General features: G+C 33.4%; 1 protein-coding gene across 1 annotated transcript in view; it reads left to right on the plus strand.

Moving 5' to 3' along the window:
* The window catches only part of LOC143675538 (CUB and sushi domain-containing protein 1-like), a 925,048-nt gene that overhangs the window by 772,056 nt on the left and 139,756 nt on the right, over positions 1–13,236 (plus strand). The gene's annotated exons all lie outside the window — the stretch shown is intronic.

Genomic DNA, 13,236 nt, shown 5'->3' on the forward strand with positions numbered 1-13,236 from the left:
AACTCAGGTCTCCTTTCCTAAATCTAAAGCTTACTAATACCATACGATTTCGGGATGATGCTACACAATGTTAGAAATGCTCTAAATATACCTCTCATGTAAAGAATACTGTCTTTTAAATAATATTTTCCAAATCACATGTTTTTTTCTCTAAAGATGTATATAAGCATTCTGAAAAAAATACTCTTCCCTTTCAACAATTTCCTATCTTAAAATATTAAATAGAATAAAAGTTTTCTCCAGAAGGTAAAAGCTGGTGATACTATGTTATTTCTCCATAAGAAATTGCCTTCTTTATTTACTGGTGGTTTATTTGAAAATTCATTAAAATGTGAAGTTCTACAGAATTTGCACCATTTTGTATGTGTGTTGTGTGAGGATAGACAATCTATTGTCAGTAATTCCAAAGGGGAAATACATGTGTATGTGTTTGTATGTAAAAAAGAAATAACTCTGAATATTTTGGATCCTATGCACCTCTCTCTCTCTCTCTCTCAATATATACATATATAGTTATATACAGATAAAAAACTATTATTCGAATTTTTCCATTTAAATTTTACTTATGAATTTCTTTTAAAATCATGCATTTTTACCAATATAAAATATAGTCTTTTTAAATGTTTAAACACAATACATATACACAGTACAAATTCATCTTAATAATTAACTAATTAAATGACAGCAAGTAATAAAATTGCACATTAGAAATAAACCAGTAGGATTTGGAATGTAAGCCTTGAAAAAATTTTGCGTTAAAATGCCCAGCTCTCCTATCAATAATTTCCACTTACATGTTCTGCTATCAAAACTTTTGCCTTATATAATGAGTTTCCTACTGAGCTATATGTACAACAAATTATTTAAATAAAAATATTTACCAACAGTCCCAGCTTGACTTTAAAAGGAAAGTGTTTAGGGTAATTGTTTTTTTTTCCCCTGCATTTTGAGAGACTTTTAAATTTTAAATAGGAAATTATTTAAATATTTTGTATTCAACCCTGATTATTATGCATGATTAGTCTGGGTTATAATACTGATTTTTTAAATGTACTGCTATATAAATTGAGATTATGCTGCTACATATTAAATCATAGAGTAAAGAAACCACGTTCATAATCTTGATTCATTTGCTATGAAATGAATTTTATTTCATTTGCTTTAAGTTGCATATGAATGATGCCTACCTGTGGGGGAAAAAAAGACAAAAGGTGAGAGTATTTTGGTATTGATTTGTTTTCTAAAAGAAAAAAAAACCTGTCACAGAAAAGAAAACCAAGGAAAACAATCTGATTTAAAAATGTAAAGGACTTGTATAGACATTTCTCCAAAGGAGATACATAAAAGACTAATAAATATATTAAAAATTCTCAGTTTCATTATCCATTAGGGGAATGCAAACCAAAGCCACGTCAGATACTACTTCACTTCTACTAGAATGACTAATATTAACAAAAATGGAAAATACCAATGCTGGTAAGGATGCAGAAAAATAGAAACCCTTATGTATTATTGATGGGAATATTAAATGGTGCAGACCCTGTGGAAAAACTGTGGTTCCTCAAAAAATTAAGCATAGGACTATTTACTATATGACCCAGAAATCCTACTTCTAGGTAAATACCCAAAATAATTGAAAGGAGGGTCATGAAACGATATTTGTATACTAGTATTCATAGAGAATTATTCACAATAGGCAAAAGGTAGAAACAACCCACATGTCCATCAACAGATGAACGGGTAGACAAAATGTAGTATGTACATACTATGGAATATTACTCAAACTTATATTTGTAAATATAAGTTGCAAGCCTTTGTGTTAGGTTCTGCTTTTGGAGGGAAACCCATGGTAAGATAAGCATTAACACTGGCAATCATTGTAAATTTTCATATATGTCCCCCTTGTTGAGGATAAAATGCATCATAACTTTTTAGAAGAAGAAGAAGAGGAATCTACTACAATATTCTAAATGTGAGATGGTGAAGTCTGAAACAGAGCAGGCAGAGAGCAAGTGGTAAAGATGAAATTAGTACCAGACTTGTCACAGTTTCAGACTCAGCAAAGCTTGGTGACCAGTTGAATATGGGAAGGAGAAGGAGGAACAAGCAGTGAGCAGCGGTTCTTGTTTCACTTGCTTAACATTCTATCCCATGGAACTTTGTCCTATACCTTATATCTTGTAGGTACTGTGAGGGAGGAGAAAGAGGAGGAATTAAAAATGCCTTTGAAAGTGAATGATAAAACTCTTCCTAGACTGAACTAGAGTTTCAGCCTTCCCAAGATGTTCCCAACTCACATATGTTATCCCTGAGCATATATATATACACACACACACATATATATATGAGTTTTCTGCCTTTCCTGTATATTATAGAATAATTGGAATTTCTATCCAAAAAGAAGCTTAGAGTTCCTGTGACTAAACTCTTACTAGACAGATGAGGCAACAGAGACACAGGGAAGTTAACTACTTGTCTAAGATTTCACAGCAATTTCTCTCCTATTTCAGGTTAAGAGAATAAGTTTCATTCCATTGCACAGTGCTAACACTTCATTAGCTTTCTTGCCTCCTAGATGAAGTGTTATTTCTTTTTGTAGTTATCTTGGCTCTTATCACTTGGGAGTATCATAAGGAAATGAAATACTAGGTTATTCCACATGTCAATGGGATGGTTTTGGCTGCAGGTGACAAAAGAGCAGATGAAAAGCCAAACATATTTAGGGAAACAAATTTCATTTCACATAACAAAAGGGCAGTTGCAGGGGGAGTCCAGATTTAATTCAGTAACTCACAACCTCTCAGATGCTTTCCGTTCTTCCCTAATCCATATTCACAACAGGGACAACTCCTGCAGTACTCCCAGGCTTTAATACAGACACAATCACTTTCAATGAAGAAATGAGACTTTTTTCCCTTATTAAATGGAGGAAACATTCTAAAAATTTCCCATCAGACTTCCCTCTAAGTCCCACTGAGTCAAATATCCATGCTCCAGTTGACAGAGAATCTGAGAAATAAAACGTCTGGAAACTAGGATGAAGGGTCTGATGCTGTTGTGTAGATAACTGGCAGTGTCTACTACATATAGACAGGCAAAGATGTGAAGGAAACAGGTAAAAAGTTTGAAAGATGAGAATTATCATTAGATTCATCTTATGAGGTATTTCAAACTCCATTAGCTTCCTGTTTTATCAGACTCCAGGAATATAAAAAATTATAACCCATGAGGTATGTTCTTTGACATTTTAAAGTTTATTTTCAAACCCACCCAAATTGCAAAATATCAAAATAAGATGTGTATGTAGGTTTGGCGTAAATATTTCTCTTCCCTCATTTTAGGAATTTGAATTTTCTCTTTGTCCTCTGTTTACATATATAGATTCTGTAGGTTTTGTCAAAATTCTAACACTTAATAATTGGCAAGCTAAATTTAAAGAACCATGTTTTGTATTGCTATGAAAAGTATTTGCCTTTAGTCATGTATTTTGGTGAAATATTCAGAGAAGAAAAAAGCTATTACAGGTTGATGCACTCAAACTTACAAATACTGTTGGTTGAACATCACTTAGACACCTGAAGGCATCTCAATTAAGCAGAATTACCATCCAAATTGAGCAGCAGTCATTGCCATTAAGTATAATTAGGCTTAATTTGATTCCTTGGGAGACATTCCAAATAAGCGGGTTTCCCGATTAAGCACATGGAGATGAAGGGATATTATGAGCATGAGAGAAAAGAGCAGTTACATAAAGCTTTCCAGACAATAACTCCTACCAGGAGATGGACTGAGACTATAGATAGGAAGGGCTATACTTCAATATGTATGTTCAATTTGATCTGCAAGTTTTTAAGAAATAAGATGGGAAAGAAAATAAAAATAAAGTTCCAACGTGAATTGGAGAGGCATTAATAAACTCTCTTTCTTTTTTAATACTAACCCGCTCTTGATGATTTATACTCTTTCCTGGTCTTATTTCTGCTTTGATTGTTCTATTACCAGGTGACTTGTGAGAATTTATGTCAAATATTGATGTAAATTTCACATACAAAATAATATATGATGCTTGGGGCTTCTCTTGGTAATGCATATTACATATCACAATATTGTGAAATATCAAGTTAAAAGGAATACAAGAAATCCATTCTTTTTATCTTCTTTTAAGAAAGTTTTTATGAGAACTTACTATATAGTTGGACTATGCAAGAAACTTAAAAAAATTAGTTTTTCAAAGGATTGAACTTAGTGGAGAAGCAGATTTATAAATATCAGTTGCAACTGCCCCTCGTATACAATTCTAAGAGGAAATCAAGAAAAATTAACACAGTAATAACATATTTATTAATTTATTTCATGATGAACATACTCAACAATCAAGTTTTTCTCACATGAAACACTTGAGTGCTGGGATTACATTTTGAGGAGTCATATATAGTTGCTGAGATACAGATTTTGGTAGTTAGAAAATGATGTCTAAGTTTTATTCCTGGGGTTTTTATTGAAAAGTCTGAACACATGATGAAAGATCAGCCTTTTCCTGAATCTCTCTATGAGGATTGTCCTGTATCAGATATCATAGGACTTACACAGACGTACCTCATTTTATCATGCTTCACAGATACTGAGAAGGTTTGTGGCCAACTTACATCTAGCAAGCCGGTTGGTGCCATTTTTCTCCAGCAGTACATGCTCTCTTCATGTCTATCTATCACATTTTGGTAATTCTCTCAATATCTCAAACTTTTTCATTGGTATTATATTTATTATAGTGATCTGTGATCGGTTATGTGTGATGTTACTACTGTAATTGTTTTGGGGCACCACAAACAATTCCCATACAAGGCTACGAAATTGGTAAAGGTTTTGCATGTTCTGACTACATCACCAACAGGCCACTCACCCTCTTTCCCTCTCCTCAGGCATCCCTATACCCTGACACACAACAATATTGAAATCATGCCAAAAACAGCCATACGATGATCTCTAAGTAGTCAAGTGAAAGGAAGTGTCACCTGTCTCTCACTTTAAATCAAAAGCTGGAAATGTTTAAACTTAGTAAGGAAGGCATATTGAAAGTCGAGACAAGCTGAAATTGAAGCCTCTAGCACCAGTCAAGTTGTGAAAGCAAAAGAAAATTTCTTTAAGGAAATTTAAAGTGCTACTCCAGTGAACACATGAATGCAGAGAATGCATTCACATTTATATATTTTTTTCTTTTGGTCATTGTGCATTGGGTGTAAAGTCTAAGAAACCTTTACCTAGCACAAGATCCTGAAGATGCTTCTCCACATTTTCTTCTAAGAGTTTTATAGTGCTGTCTCTTATATTTAGGTCTTTGAGCCATTTTGAGTGAATTTTTGTATAGAGTGTGAGATAAGAGCCCTCATTCATTCTTTTGCAAATGGATATCCAGTTCATACAGCATTTGTTGATGAGATTAACCAATTGACTGGCCTTGCAGTCTTGTCAATAATCAATTTGCCATAAGTGTGAGAACCTATTTCTTAATTCTCGACTCAGTTCCATTTGTCTATTTTCCTATCCTTGTGCTACATTGTAGCTTTGTGATAAGCTTCAAAGTCAGAAAGTATGAGTTCTCTAATTTCGTTCTTCTTTTTGAAGATGGTTTTAGATATTCAGGTCCCTTTACCTTGCCAAATAAATTTTATAATTGGCTTTTCCATTTCAGCGTTGTAGGCTGTTGCAGTTTTAATTGGGGTTGCCTTGAATCTGTAAATCACTTTGAGTAGAAATGACATCTTAACAATTTTTAATCTTCCAATCCATGAACATGATTGTCCTTCCATTTATTGAGATCTTTTAAAATTTCTTTTGGAAATGTTTTATAGTTGTATGTGCATGAGTCCTTTATATTTTTGGTGAAATTTATTTCTAGATAGCTGATTCTTGTAGTTGATTTTGTAAATGGAATTTTATTCTTGATTTCCTCTTCACATTGATCATTACTAGTGAATGAAAACATTACTGATTTTTTTCATACTGATGTTGTACCCTGCTATTTTGCTGAACTCACTTATTATCTCTGGTAGATTTTTCAGGATTTTCTATATAAAGAGTCATGTTATCTGAAAATAGTGGAAGTATTACTTCTTCCTTTCCAATTTGGGTGTCTTTTTTTTTTTCCTTTTTCTTGCCTAACTTTTCTGGTTAGAACTTCCAGTGCAATCTTGAATAACAGTGGTGACAGTGGACATCCTTATTTTGTTTCAGTACTTAGAGGGAAAGCTTTCAATCTTTCACCATTGAGTATAATGTAAGTATGGGTTTTTCATATATGCTCCTTAAAATGCTGAGAAAGTTTCCTTCTATTCCTGGTTTTTAAAGTGTTTTTATCAAGAAAGGATGCTGAATTTTGTCAAACATATTTTTTTGCATCAATTGAGATGATCATGTTTTATTCCTTCTGATTTTATTGATGTGATATATTACCTTAATTGATTTTCTTCTATTAAACCACCCTTGCAAACCTAGAATAAAATCCACTTGCTCATGGTGTATAATTCTGAATGCTGTTGGATTCGATTTCCAAGTTGCAAAATTTTGCATCTATATTCATAAGAGAAATTGGTCTGTAATTCTGTTTTCTTGTAGTGTCTTTATTTGGCTTTGGTATTAGGGTGGGTGTTAGGGTGATGGCCTCATAGAATGCACTAGGTAGTGTTATCTCTTCTTCAGTTTTTTGGAAGAGTTTGAGCAGAATTGGTATTAATTCTTCTTGGAATGTTTGGTAAAATTCATCTGTGAAGACATCTGATCCTGGGTTTTTCTTTATTGATGACTGAGTCAGTCTCTTTATTTGTAATTGTTTTGTGGAGAGCTTCTATTTCTTGTACAGTCAGTGTATGTCATTCATGTATTTCTAAGAAGTAGTCCATTTCATTTGGGTTGTCTAATTTGTTGGCATACAGTTGTTCATAGAATCTTTTTATGATCTTTTTTTTCTTTCTGTGGAGCCAGTAGTAACGCTTCTTCTCATTTCTGATTTTATTTATTTACATCTTCTCTTTTTTTCCTTCATCGTATACTCAAGGATTTGCCAATTTTATTGATAGTTTTGAAGAACCAGGTTTTGGTTTGTGAATGCTCTCTATTTTTCATACTCTATTTCAGTTATTTCCACTCTAATAGTTGTTATTTTTTTTCCTTCTGCTTACTTTTGGTTTAGTTTGCTGTTCTTTTTCTATTTCCTCCAGGTATGCATTTCAGTCTTTGATTTTAGCTCTTCCTTCTATTTTAGTGGAAGCAATTAGGGCTATAACTTTCCTTCTCAGCACTGCCTTTGCAGCATTCCATATGTTTTGATATGTTGTGTTCTTGTTTTTATTTGTCTCATGATATTTACTGATTTCTTTTAAATTTCTTCTGATTGTTAAAGACTGTATTATTTAAGTTGCATATATTTGTGGTTCTTTCACTTCATTGCCTGTTACTGATTTACAGTATGGTCGAAGTCATTCCTTTATGATAAGAGAGCTGCTATCTATAATTCCAATTTTTTTAAATTTATTGAGACTAGTTTTGGAATTCGGCATGTGGTCTATCCTAAGGAATGACCCAGGTGCACTTGAGAAGAATGTTTATCTTGATGTTTTGTGGTATAATGTTCTGTACACATTGTTAGGTCTAGTTCATTTATCATATTGTTTAAGTTCTCCTTTTCCTTATTGTTCCTCTGTCTAGATGGTCTACCTAATGATGAAAGCAGTAATTGGAGTCTCCAACTATTATTATTCATACATCTGTTTTTCCCTCCAATTTTGCCATTGTTTGCCTCATGTATTTTTAAGCACTATGGTTAGGTACATAAATATTTATAATTGTCATTTCTTCTTGGTTTCCTTCTTTTATTAATATATAGTGTTCTTCTTTGTTTCTTATAAAAGCTTTTGACTTGAGGTCTATTTTGTCTGATATTAGTATAGTTACCTCACCTTTTTTCTGTTTACTATTTGCATGTAATATATTATTCCCTCCTTTCACTTTCAACCCATTTGTGTCTTTGGGTCTAAAGTGAGTCTTTTGAGAACAAGCTATAATTGGATGATGGATTTTTATCCATACTGCCAATCTATGTCTTTTGATTGAGGAATTAATCCATTAACATTCAATGTTATTACTATAAAGGCAATACTTCAAACATTTTGTTTTTTGGTTTTTACGTCATATCTTTTTTGTTTTTTTGCTGGGGGTGTGGGAGAGGGATCTCCCTGTTCCATTATTGCAACCCCCTTTTCTGTATAATTTATCTTCTCTGATACGTCTGACAGATCCCTATTTTATTTTATTTCTGTACATTTTTAAAATACTTTCTTTGGAGCTACCCTGAGTTTTACATTATCCAGTCTACATCTATAACCTGCTAATTTGAAAAGGTACCAATTTGGCTTCAATAGCATACACATTCTCTGCTTCCGTATCCCTGTCTGTTCCATATTACTTCTAAATATTTTGCAGACCCATTATCAGGAAATGTATCTTTTTCCTGTTTGATTGTATTCTGACTCTTTTAGTATTTAAAGAGTAGAGTCGTATATTGAAGATACCATACAAAAATGGTTTTGTATTTACCCCTTTTGTTACCTTTACTCAAGATCTTCTCTTCTTCATGCTACTCCAAGCCTCTTTCTCCTGTTTTTTCCTTTTAAGCTTCAGAACTCCCTTTAGTAATTCTTGTAGGGCAAACCTTTTGTTGATAGACTCTCTTAGTTTCTATCTGTGAAGATTTTAAATTCTTCATTTTTGAAGAACAGTTTTGCCAGCTACAGAACTTTTAGATGGCAATTTTTATCTTTCAATACCTTCAGTATATCATATCGCTGTCTTCTAGTCTCCATGGTTTCTGATGAAAATTTGGCATTTAGGCTTATTAAAGAGCTCTTGCTGCTTTCAGAATTATCTCTTTCTTTGGCATTTGACATTCTGATTAGTATGTGTTTCACAGTAGGTCTATTAGGATTTATTCTGTTTAAAGTGTGTTGCACTTCTTGGACCTGTTTATGTCTTTTATAAGAGTTGGAAAAGTTTGGCCCATTTTTCCTCAAATATTGTTTCCACTTTTTTTGTCCTCTCTTCTCCTTCTGGGACACCTATAGTGCATATGTTTGCATTCTTCATGCTGTCACTTAAATCCCTGAGGCACCATTCAATTTTTCTTACTCTTTTCCCTATCCATTCTTCTGACTGTATAAGTTTAGTTTTTTGTCTTCTAGTTCACTGATTCCTTCTTCTCCCTAATAAAATCTGCTGGTGTATGCCTCTAATGTGTTTTAATTTCTCCTATTGTGACTCTCATCTCCATATCTGATATGTCCCTTTTAAAACATAAATTTATTTTAAAACAAAATAATTTTTTATGCTCATACAGTATCGTAATATCCTTTAGCTCTTTATCCATGTTTTCCTTCCACTCCTTGAATTGATTTAGGACATTTGTTTGACCTCCTTCTTTCATTGTTCAAATTCTCTGTCTCCTCTGCAGTTTTAATTTGTTCTTTTGACTAAGCCATTTCTTCATCTTTCTTAGTATAGCTTGTAACTTTTTCTGATGTCTGATTATTTGGGTACGTTATTTTGATATGTTAGCTCTGAAAGTCCATTTCTACCCCTTGTCTAGGATTTCACTGTTGATTGGCTGTGTGTTAATTCTCTTTTTTGACACTTGGCCCAACTTATTCTGGAACTTTAAGGTAGCTTGTGTTTGACCATTCATATTTTCTTAGCTCTTCTTTATCTGATTCTTGCTGTGGATATGCAGTAAAATTTTAAGGTTGCATCTTTTTTTTCAATTATTTCACCTCCATGAGAAAGCTTCCTTTCCTCTGTTTCTTCTCTGGAGAAATGATCAGTTCTGTTTGTTTTTGTGTAGAATTTTCTCCCCCAGCTCCTATGATTTGCTTAAATTCTCTTTCTCATTCACTGCTCCTTTTCCTTACACTTTTCATTTCTGGGACTTGTCTTGTCTTATAGAAGTTCATTTTAAACCACCACCACCACCACAATTTATTTTTTCTGTGATGCTTTTCTGCCTCTGGTTTCTTCCCTGTTAGGATAACCCACCTAAGGGATCCAGGTGGGATCAATCCAGAAAGGTGGGTCAGTCCAGAAAGGTCCATTTTGCTATTAGGTTTATCCACCAATAGAGACTAGATAGAGTGTGTATGCCTCTTGTCAACTGGTTTGCACTGTTCTCTCTCTCTTTCCCTGCCCTTCCCTTTGGGAGTCACACTTGTATGTGATGCACCTCAGCTGCTTGTGTTGTTCCCTGTGTTTCTGCAGACTGTGTTCCTGTGCCTGGATATGTGTGGTGTTCTAAGTCACTGCTGTGAGTAGCTCTATTGTCTGTACCCATGGCATGAGAGATGTAGGCCATCAGTAATGACTTTTAATTTGGGCTCCTCAGAGAATATTTTCATTGGTATTGAGCTTTTGAAATACTCTTTAATCTACTTAAAACACTTTGGATTAAATAAATAAATGATCAAAAAATGAAAAAAATGTTTTCAGTAAGTAATGAATATTAGAACTACATGACGCTTATAGATACCTGATGTGACTCCCAAGACCTATTATACATTATACATAATATAAAGTATAAAAATGAAGTTAAAATACATTAAGCAAATGAATGCTCAGGAACTGGAATAATTTTACATCTCCTGACCTGTTTCAACTTATTGGTGTCAACTTTTTTAAAAGAATAGGTACGTTCCCCCCACCGCCCAATTCTTATATGCTTGCACGTTAATAAGCATATTAAATCTCTTGTCTTCCTGTTTGGAAACATACCTAACATTACAAAAGTTTGGTGAATTCAGAGAAATAGAAGGGTATTGGAAATGTTGAAACACAATTCTATAAGGGGATATTAGGATCACATAAATAGGAAAAAGTTAAAAATATGAAAATACTTTTCGAAGAAAAGGACAAGTATAGAAGGAAATGAAGAGAAGAGGCATGAAGGAATGAGGGAACAAAGTAAAAGAAGATGAGTAGTTCATGAATAGGGTAGAAAATTAGATATAACAATTTATGTAGCAGTATAATGCTACAGAGTAAGCTGCTTGGAAATATTGCCGATAAAAAAGATTGAAAATTTGAGCTAATGCCAGATAAGTAAGGCATTATGGATATTTTCAATAAATTCTCAAATCCTTTGTAGAATAATGGAGATGGGGTGGGGTGGGGTGGAGATAACCAGAAGTGAATAAATGAAAATCACAAAGAGAATATGGATGATTGACTGAGGCGCCACAGAACAACATAAGGAAGAGTCTCTAAAACTTGACGATGAGAGGTGACCCACAGTGGCTCACCTGTTAGAGTTCTCACCTGCCATGCCAGAGTTCTATTCCTGGTGCCTGCCCATGTAATAAAACAAAACAAGCAATTAAAGGTAAAGAAAAACAACAACAACAACAACAACAAAAAACCCTTGAAGATGGGTATGAATTCTCTTCACCACCTACCAGCTATGTAATGCAAGTAAATTATTTAACTTCTTTCAGCTCATGTTGTTGTTCATACTCCCTTTAGGTATTGCTAGTAGCCACATTTTAAGATTGTCACGAGGAATATCTGAATATTGTCATATATTGTTCATATTGTTCAATATCTGATCTGAAACATTGTCTGCCATATGCCAAGTACTTGATACAAGAAAGTTAGTGTCTCCTTTCCCTTCTCTTCCTTTCCTGTCTTTTCCTCATCCTTCTTCTCAATAATTAGATAAAACAAGCAAGCAAAAAGAGATAAATGGAACTCTGAATAACAGGTAAAGAGCTTGAATTTTGTCCTAAAGATATGGGGTATCAGTGAAGGATTTTAGGGGTTTACTCATACTATCTGCATGCTTTAGAAAGACCACTCAACAGCAGTGGGATGAACAGATTTAAAAAGGGCACCGATAAGAAGCAAGAAAAATTAGGGCTTTGTTATAATTAAGAAAGATAGTAGCCTAAACTAATGCAATGCATCAGGTTTGGCAGAAGAAAATGGATTTGAGAGACATTTAATTTGTCATAAATTATGATGAATTTGGTAATTAATTATAAAATTTTATACATTTAGATGAAAACTTTTATTTAATTAACATGGTTTTAATATTGAAAATAAACTAAGAAAAGTTATTTTAAATCTAGTTCCTTGTAAGAAAATAAAATTTTTTATCTGATTCCTTTTTTTGGGGGGAAGGAGCATTAACTTCTTCAATGATACATAGTTTTACAAAATTTGAAGTAGGAAATGCATACAGGTGTAGATAAGGCATCCATTTGCATTCAAATTGTTTAAAATTTAAGATAGCACTAAATATTATGTACAAGAGTTTAAGGCATTTTGAAATGCAGTTTGAATATAAAGAGTTCAATAGATTTCATTAACCCTAAGAGAATTCACAGATTGGTGGGCAAGTAGAAATTAGATACATGATTACCTCCTATAACCTTGTATTAAACATGCTTGTCATTTCTATCAGAGACATTTTTCCCATCCCAAAAGCCATGATGGAATCTATTTAACTGCCCCATTCACTTTTCTTATGTGTCACTGAATGACAGTGGAAAAAGTCAGAGCCCATGCCAACTTTCTTTCATTGCATATTAACAGTACTCCCTGAGTGCCTCTTGGCCATCATCATTAATTTTGTGTTATTGATTCGTTATTTCGTCCTTGTCAACTATCCAATATATTCATCTCTATGTGCCAGAGTTTTTATTGTAAAAGTCTTCCCCATTATCACTGCTTAATATTTTGCAGATTTTTTCAGGAGCTGATTTTGGCTCTTGTGACTGTTCCTTCTCCAAACTCTGTAGTTACCCTTCCCAATACCCTTTCCTTTCTGTCACACAGGAACCCGCATGCTCTTCTTTCCACTAAAGTGATTTTCTCATAACACTCTGATGCTTTAATTGATTTACTTTTATTGTCTCTTCTTGATAGTAAGAAATAAGAGAGAAAATAAAAGTCCATGCTTTTGATTTGCTTAAATGTCAAGCTAAAATAAAAAATGTGCTTGTGATTTATGTGTATATACACTCACACATACACGTATAATTTATATACAAATACATGCATACATATGTCTGTATACATAAAGATATGCATATACATATATTTATGTATATGTATACAGTATGGTGGTTGGCACTTTGGTGCTGAATGATGGTTTCAACTATCTCCTCTCTTTCATTTACTCATTATTAGGTAATTCAGATATGA

Source organism: Tamandua tetradactyla, chromosome 3 (assembly GCF_023851605.1).
Source record: "Tamandua tetradactyla isolate mTamTet1 chromosome 3, mTamTet1.pri, whole genome shotgun sequence".
In the NCBI taxonomy this organism is placed as follows: domain Eukaryota; kingdom Metazoa; phylum Chordata; class Mammalia; order Pilosa; family Myrmecophagidae; genus Tamandua; species Tamandua tetradactyla.